Below are 9288 nucleotides of genomic sequence, written 5' to 3'. Positions count from 1 at the left end.
GAGTTCGATGGTCTCGGTAATACGGGATTTTTAATTCAGTTACGAATTTTTCATTCGCCTTTGAGTGCACCACTCGTGGACAGACGTAAAATTGCCAGCAGTGTTGTACATTTAAATTGCAATACTGCTCTTGTTGTTTCACCGACGCGAAGCTCATTCAAAACGGTGTCTGTTAAAAAAATTGTAACAAACTTTTGAAATTTGCACGGGTTTATTATATTCGTAACTAAATAACTTTATACAATATTTAATTCTACTGTTGGCGACCGACCGCCGAACTCTTTTGATATTTTATTATTTTTAAATTTATATTTTTGAAGAGTTCTTTTTTATATGTCATGTTATTTGATATACTTCAATTTATTGTATCATTCTATTATTGTCTTTCGTATAGTTCGCAATTGCACATATTAATATATTATATTATTGCAAACTACGTGTTTTCATCATTTAGACACCCATACAGTCCACCGATCCGTTACAACTACATCGAAAAACAGCATTAGAAAAAAAACAAAAATGTACCCGCTATCTTTCTACTTATCAAAGTGTTAACGCTTCGTATTTTTTTTTTTTTTTTTGTGGATGATAATGGAATGATGCACCCGCCGGCGCTAACGGTTTACGCTGGCGGGGCACCAGTGGAGGATGATAAGATGAGCATGAGGTCAGGTCAGTTAGCCCATCGTGACAAATTCACCAGGAATTTAACACGATGGTTTCCAGGGGAAACCGCGTGGAGGTCGACCTGACATGAACGCTTCGTATTGATGTTCACACAAATACATCCAGCGTGCCTACTGCACCCCACTACGGCAGTGCGTTCTGTTAGGCGGCTGAACCGTTTGGGTTTTTAAAAAAAACCTTTTTAAAACACAACACAAAAGTCACTTGATTTCAGATAGTTTATTTCGAAAATGTGGTTTCACAAGTTATTATATTAACAAACTTATCCCAAACTATGTAGGTGCAAGTGAAATGAGTTATCGACGCGGACTGATTTGACTAACTGTCTAAACTGTTTTTATATAACGATGTAAATCGGGAATTATTCAGGCTCAGCATTTTCTTTGTACTGGGCTCGGGCATAATAGTTCGAAATTGTCACACCGCCCAGTCATTTTTGTTTATTTTTTATTAAGTCAATAGCAAAATCATTTTAAGACATATAGCATTTTTATTTAAAATACAAGCAAAAGTAGCATCTAACTGTTCACAAAGTACACATGTCATTTCAGCTCCAACGAGAATGAATATGTTACTAGTTCCACGTAATCTTTAAGTTTGTAATAAGTTTTAAATATAGGTGGCATGAACTCCGCCTCGGCGGATGCTTCGCTGAGATATACCGCGTCGGTGAACGTAAACTGCTAACTTTAAATGAAGTCTCAGTTGTAGCCAGTTGTTTTTTAAAGTAGATCAAATATAATCTTATATATAAAATTCTCGTGTTAAAGTTAGTTCTTTACCATACTCCTCCGAAATGGCTTGATCGATTTTTTAAAATTTTATATCCATATTCAGTAGGTCTGAGAATCGGCTACTATCTATTTTTCATACCCCTAAGTGATAAGGGTTGTCCACCCCTAACATAATTTTTTTTATTTTTTGGGCAAAATTTTAATTTACGTCTAAATATATATATAACTCAAAGGTGACTGACATAGTGACACAATCAACGCACAGCCCAAACCACTGGACGGATCGGGCGGAAATTTGGCATGCAGGTAGATGTTATGACGTAGGCTAAGAAAGGGTTTTGATTAATTCTACCGCCAAGGGGATAAAATAGGGGATGAAAATTTGTATGAAACTTTGTCAATTTTAAACCGATTGGGCTGAGACTTTGCATGCATAAAGCTACTATGACGTAGGCATCCCCTAATAAAGGATTTTGATAAATTCCACCCCTGAGGGGACAAATTAACGCGAGCGAAGCCGCGGGCAAAACTAGTTTGTAGTGAAATACAACACCAAATTATCGTCCTTCTACTATCAGCCCCCATTTTTTTAAATAGATTTTAATTCATATAGCAAAACAACGATTATCTGACTGAATTTAAATATTTCGGAAATAGATTATAAAGATTGGTTTTTAATTGTTTATCAAAAATATGATATGAATTTTTACAAACGAGTTCAAAAACATTTTTTAATCTAACAATTGTTATTAGTAGGTATTTATGTATGTATGTGTATCATTACATAGTATAAGATAAAGTCGTTTTTAGTACTTGTAACTTTGCTTTTAATAAAGTATATCTTTATTAAAAATAAATAGAGTCATCAAGAATTCTATGTTACGGCGGATATCAATAACAGGCATAAACCTAGAAATCCAACACGATTATTGTTGCATGTAGAAGTACACTATATGAAAAAAATTGTTACGTAATGATGGCAAAAATATACAATAATATACCAAAATTTAAAGAACTACCTATGAAGCCCTTTAAGTTAGCATTTAAGAAATGGTTAATAGATAAATGCTTTTACAATATGCACGAGTATTTTCAACGATGAACGACTACTACAACATATCCTCAGCGCTGAATACATGAAGCTCAACTTCAAACATGGATTATTTCCTATAAATGATATAAATTGTTATTATTACATTTAATTTTAATTTTGGACATACTTATTATTACTTAATTATATTTTGGACATTTAACAATATAAATAATTATGACATTCGTTGTTAACATTTAACAAGTTATATTAACATGAATTTAAATTTGCATGCTCAAAATGTAGCTAAATATGGAACTGTATATTCATTTGTAAGAACAATGTAACCTATTCAAAGCAAATAAATAAATAAATAAAGTTACAAGTACAGGGTCAGTCAGTGTTTCTTTCTTTGCTCCATCATGCTGAATACGCGCTTCCATGATGCACTAGTGGAGTGGCACGCAGTGTTGTGGCCGCAGAGCGACTGATCGACGGATCTATTTAATTTAGAAAAAAAACCGGAGAAATTATTGTTCTCCGAGAGGTTAACCATTATTACAGAAGTCTCCCGGGCAATCCGAGAGGCTTGGGAACCCTACATACAAAACCCGGTAAATAGAATAGAATAGAATACAAAATCATTTATTCAAATAATCTTAATTTAAGCACTTTTGAATAGTCAACATTTTTTTAAATCTACCGCTTATTCGGAAAGCTGTCTCATCACAAGAAGAATAAGCAAGAAACTTGTGTGTTGCTCTTTTAAACAATCCTTATAAGTTTACATTTGCAAGTCGAAACGTGTGAATACAAACTACCAACCAGCACTAATTTATTTAGGCTCAAATATAAAAACACAATAAGATTAAATCAGTCGTAGTGATAAGAGCAGACCAGTCCCTACAAGTAGCACTCGTTCACGAGTATGACGGATGAGCCAGCCATCACTGCGCTCGACCATATTTTCTATCAATGCAAGGGCGGATCGGCCATTTTACTCGTATTCTTTAAACGTCTATTTCACTACAAATAGCACATTGGTGGCTGGTATAATTGGCAGCAGTGACCCAGTGACCAGCGAACTGCCTCTGAATCAATACGCTCCTCAGTGTTGACTTCACCCGTGGGAAATTCTTAGAATGGCGCCGATTTCATTTGCCGCTTGATGTGCTATACATATATATATAAAAATCCCGATGTATTATATATATATACTAGCTGTCCCAGCAAACGTTGTTTTGCCTTAAAATAAAATTTAAAAAAATTAGGCGTGGACTACCCTAACATTTAGGGGGATGAAAGATAGATGTTGGCCGATTCTCAGACTTACTCAATACGCTCAAATTTCATGAGAATCGGTCAAGCCGTTTCCGAGGAGTATGGGAACGAAAACTGTAACACGAGAATTTTATATATAAGATAATATATATATATATATATATATATATATATAACCCTGGACTATTAATACAGTCCTATCTAGTCCCATGCTAACATTACTTGGCTACAGAGAAAAGCAAATTTTTACATTAAAATATATCTCGTAATTTCATCATCATCATCATCATCATCATCATCACAGCCCGGAAGACGTCCACTGCTGGACATAGGCAATATAGGCATCTCGTAATTTGTATTCTAATAAAAGTATAGAAAAGTATAATAATAATAAATCATTCATTGTATCGATGTTTTATTATATGTTTTCTAAAATTATTAAACCAGCTAAACATATAAATATACTAGCTTCTCGCCCGGCTTCGCATATTCGAGGAAGGTATATATATAATACATAATATACATAATATAATATATATATATAATCTCTATCTATTAAATAAACCGCATCAAAATCCGTTGCGTAGTTTTAAAGATTTAAGCATACATAGGGACGGACAGACAGCGACAGCGACTTTGTTTTATACTATGTTATGATATGATATCTTACTAAGATTTAAAACTTGAAAGTGTTTGTGGCTATGGAAGGATGTTTTTTAATCTTTCGGGCAAAAATTACTGAAGGGATTTTGATGAAACTTTACAGTAATATAGCTCATACATCAGAATATAAATTTCTAAAAGCATATAGACTACCTTTGTGCGGATGAAACCGCGGGCACAGCTAGTTGATATTCATTACGTTCTGAATACAGCGAAAATTCTGTCACAAACAATATGAACTCACATTTCTAAATAAAAGATATATTATATTGTATAAATATAAGACATAACTAGCTGTTACCGCGACTTCGTCCGCGTGGAATTTAACTTTATTTCTCTAAAATAAAAGTAGCCTAAGTTATTCCTTATTACATCAGCTACCTGCCAAAATGTGACCCGTCAAAATCGGTCCAGCCATTTTAGAGATTAGCCGGAACAAACAGACAGACAAATTGTAAAAAAATATATTTCGGTGTCTGTACCGTATGTATATTTATATGCATATAGTAAAAAACGGTTATTTCAATATTACAAACAGACACTCCAATTTTATTTATATGTATATACATACTATATATACATACTATAGATATATAACTATATTGGCTATCTAACTAACTATAATCTACGTAAATATTTGATATTTAGTGCTTTCTACTTAATAATCCGTCGATCAAACAAAGTAACTTTATACTCAACCGTGTGTGTGTGAGAGTTAAATTACTGTAAACTATTTTACATAATAACGTAATGTTATATGAGTAGAACTAGCATTTGCACGCGGCTTCGCTCGCGTTAATTTATCCCCTTAGGGGTGGAATTTATCAAAATCTTTTTTTTTATCAAAAATTTACTTTAAATTGGATCTATCAAGAATCGACTTGTATACTCCAAGCACTAGGGGGTAAGGGCATTGTTAGTATTGGGAACTAGGAACTCCCATTGCTAGCAATGTACCATGTTAGGTCGACCTCCACGCGGTTCCCCCTGGAAATCATCGTGATAAATTCTTGGTGAATTTGTCAATATGGGCTAACTGACCTGACCTCATGTTCATCTTATCATCCTCCACTGGTGCCCCGCCAGAGTAAACCGTTAGCGCAGGCGGGTGCACTATTCTATTATCATTCACAAAAAAAAACTCCAAGAGTACTACAAAGGTCATTAAAATAAAGAAGAAAGAAGATCTAAGTCATTGCCATAAATTTGGCAGTTAACGGCCAAAGCAGGGATATAAAGCCAATATCTGAAGCGATCACGTAACACATTACACATACTCAGAGTTACGAGCCGGCCTTATAGTCATATCAGTTTTATCACGACCACACACGTCACCCTGACGACTCGGATCGACGTTTTGAGGAGATTCATACAGATTACTAGCGGAAATATGTTTTATGACATGGCTGTGACTGCACGTGCCTCTAATAATATTGCTAGTTGTGACCGTTTCATTTAACCATCAATATGATGAGCCCTCGGTGGTTTAGTGGTTTAGCACACCGCGTTACTTCCGGTGGTCGCGGGTTCGATTCCTCGTACAAATATTTGTATTTAAAAAATATATATGTATGTACTCGAGAATACTACATACCTATATATAAGAGGTCATCATTCAAAATTCTAAAATCATTTATTAATGTAGGACATTTTAGCCGATTATGAACGTCAAAGTTTTTACATTATCATTTAAATTTTTTCCCTACCGTCCAGTTTAGTATATCCAATTGAGAAGAGCTGGCAAGAAACTCAATTGAATTACTTTTTTTTTTAAAGCCAGTTTATTTACAATGTATATTTATATAGGTGTCTATGTCTAACATTAAATGAAATCCCGAACATGAAAACTATTGCCATGCACTCTCGTCATTCAAGTAATAGGCCTTGCTCAGTAAATATGATTTAACAGATGTTTTGAATTTATTTAAGGGTAATTCCAATATATCCTTTGGTATCTTATTGTAATTTTTTATACCCATGAAAGACCTATAGTCTTTTTCTATACAATACTTGGGGACAGCAAGTTTGTCTTTAAATCTAGTATTAATATTATGAATATTGCAGTTTCTTGGAAATAAGTCAAGATATTCATGAACATATGGAATATTTGAGTATATAAATTGAGAAGCAACGGTAAGAATACTAAGTGGAGATATTGAAGAGCGGGCCAGTGATACACGAATTAACATGTCCGTCCGTACATGCATACATGTATGTATGTACGTATGTAGTGGCCGCACCTCTCTCACCAGCGGCCACGACTTTTGTAAATTGTGAAACATGTCGCTCGCTTTTATAATGTTCCAGAATAATTCATGGGGTGCTCGGCTCGGTGCATGAATATGTAACGCTCGCCCTGGCTGTTTCACCCTTAAATTCTTTATTATAAAGTACGGCATGCCACGACGCCTGGTGGCATCATTGGTCGAGTGTACCAACGAATAAGGCCAAGCGTATGCTAAGAAACTAGTGACGAAAGGTCCTAAAGAGTAATCGATCGCCCTCTAAGTGTACCAACGAATAAGGCCAAGCGTATGCTAAGAAACTAGTCACTAAAGGTCCTAAAGAGCAATCGATCGCCCTCTAAGTGTACCAACGAATAAGGCCAAGCGTATGCTAAGAAACTAGTCACGAAAGGTCCTAAACAGCAATTGGTCGCCCTGTAAGTGTACCAACGAATAAGGCCAAGCGTATGCTAAGAAACTAGTCACGAAAGGTCCTAAAGAGTAATCGATCGCTCTCTAAGTGTACCAACGAATAAGGCCAAGCGTATGCTAAGAAACTAGTGACGAAAGGTCCTAAAGAGCAATCGATCGCCCTGTAAGTGTACCAAAGAATAAGGCCAAGCGTATGCTAAGAAACTAGTGACGAAGTGCCTTAAAGAGCAATCGATCGCCCTGTAAGTGTACCAAGGAATAAGGCCAAGCGTATGCTAATAAACTAGTCACGAAAGTTCCTAAAGAGCAATTGATCGCCCTGTAAGTGTACCAACGAATAAGGCCAAGCGTATGCTGAGATACTAGTGACGAAGAGCGTTAGAGAGCAATCGATCGCCCTGTAAGTGTACCAACGAATAAGGCCAAGCGTATGCTAAGAAACTAGTGACGAAAGGTCCTAAAGAGCAATCGATCGCCCTCTAAGTGTACCAACTAATAAGGCCAAGCGTATGCTAAGAAACTAGTGACGAAAGGTCCTAAAGAGCAATTGGTCGCCCTCTAAGTGTACCAACGAATAAGGCCAAGCGTATGCTAAGAAACTAGTGACGAAAGGTCCTAAAGAGCAATCGATCGCCCTCTAAGTGTACCAACGAATAAGGCCAAGCGTATGCTAAGAAACTAGTCACGAAAGGTCCTAAACAGCAATTGGTCGCCCTGTACGTGTACCAACGAATAAGGCCAAGCGTATGCTAAGAAACTAGTGACGAAAGGTCCTAAAGAGCAATCGATCGCCCTCCAAGTGTACCAACGAATAAGGCCAAGCGTATGCTAAGAAACTAGTGACGAAAGGTCCTAAAGAGCAATCGATCGCCCTGTAAGTGTACCAACGAATAAGGCCAAGCGTATGCTAAGAAACTAGTGACGAAAGGTCCTAAAGAGTAATATATCGCCCTGTGAGATTTTTGTAATAGAAAAATAAATAATCTTTATTCAATTTAATTTAATATAAGCACTTTTGAATAGTCATATTTTTATATTGAAATCTTTCAATTAAACTTAATATAAGCTTTAGAGTAGTCATATTTTTTATTCTACCACTCATTCGGAACGCAGACTCATCACAAGAAGAATGAGCAAGAAACTTGTGTGTTGCTCTTTAAATAAATCTTGTTTAAAAAATATAGCCAAATAGTAAAGTTTCCGTAGACAAATAAATAGTTACTTGAGTAAAAAAACAGTGGTAGTTATCAGAACAGACCAGTCCCGTCCCCACGAGCAGCATCCGTTCATGAATATAAAGTTTTTTTTATGTATAATTATGAGATGGTGCACCCGCCTGCGCTAACGGTTTACGCTGACGGGGCACCAGTGGAAGATGATAAGATGAGCATGAGGTCAGATCAGTTAGCACATCGTGACAAATTCAAGAATTTATCACAATGATTTCCAGGGGGAACCGCGTGGAGGTCAATGTGACATGGTCAGTCCTCATTACTAACAATTACCTTTCCCCCGAGTTTAATAGACAGACAGAAAAAAATGAAAAAAAATATTTTGATATATATACCGTATTTATATTCATATGCATGTAGTAAAAACGGTTATTTCAATATTACAAACAGACACTCCAATTTTATTTATATGTATAGAGTATATATTCTGTACTAATATTGTTTTACACCTGCGTTCTTGTATACGGTTGGCCTTATATTTAGCGGCGGAGTACTGTTTGGGTTACCACGCGCCGCCAAAACGTCAAAGCGTGCTAAGATGAATAGGTGCTACACCTGCATCTCGTCTACGTTTTAATGAGAAAGCTCATTGCAACCTCGGTATAGAGCTTACTCTATGGGGGTCTATATATTCTCTATGTCTCTACTCTATGGGGGTCATTTCATGTATTACGTATAATGTAAACAACTGCATTTTAGAGGAGAGTGAAGTTTGTGGCTAGAGGGAATTTAATATCGTGATGCGTCATCTCTACATATAAATAAAATTGGAGCGTCTGTTTGTAATATTGAAATGACCATTTTTTATTACATGCATATGAATATACTAGCTATTGCCCGCGGCTTCACTCGTGTTAATTTATCCCGTTAGGGGTGGAATTTATCAAAATTCTTTCTTAGGGGATGCCTACGTCATAGTAGCTTCATGCATGCAAAGTTTCAGCCCGATCGGTTTAAAATTGACAAAGTTTCATATAAACTTTCATCCCCTATTTTATACCTTT

This window comes from Achroia grisella, unplaced genomic scaffold, assembly GCF_030625045.1.
Source record: "Achroia grisella isolate CSIRO2021 unplaced genomic scaffold, CSIRO_AGI_Agris_v1 utg784, whole genome shotgun sequence".
NCBI classification, from domain to species: Eukaryota; Metazoa; Arthropoda; class Insecta; order Lepidoptera; family Pyralidae; genus Achroia; species Achroia grisella.
Note: the sequence above shows the minus strand (reverse complement) of the source record.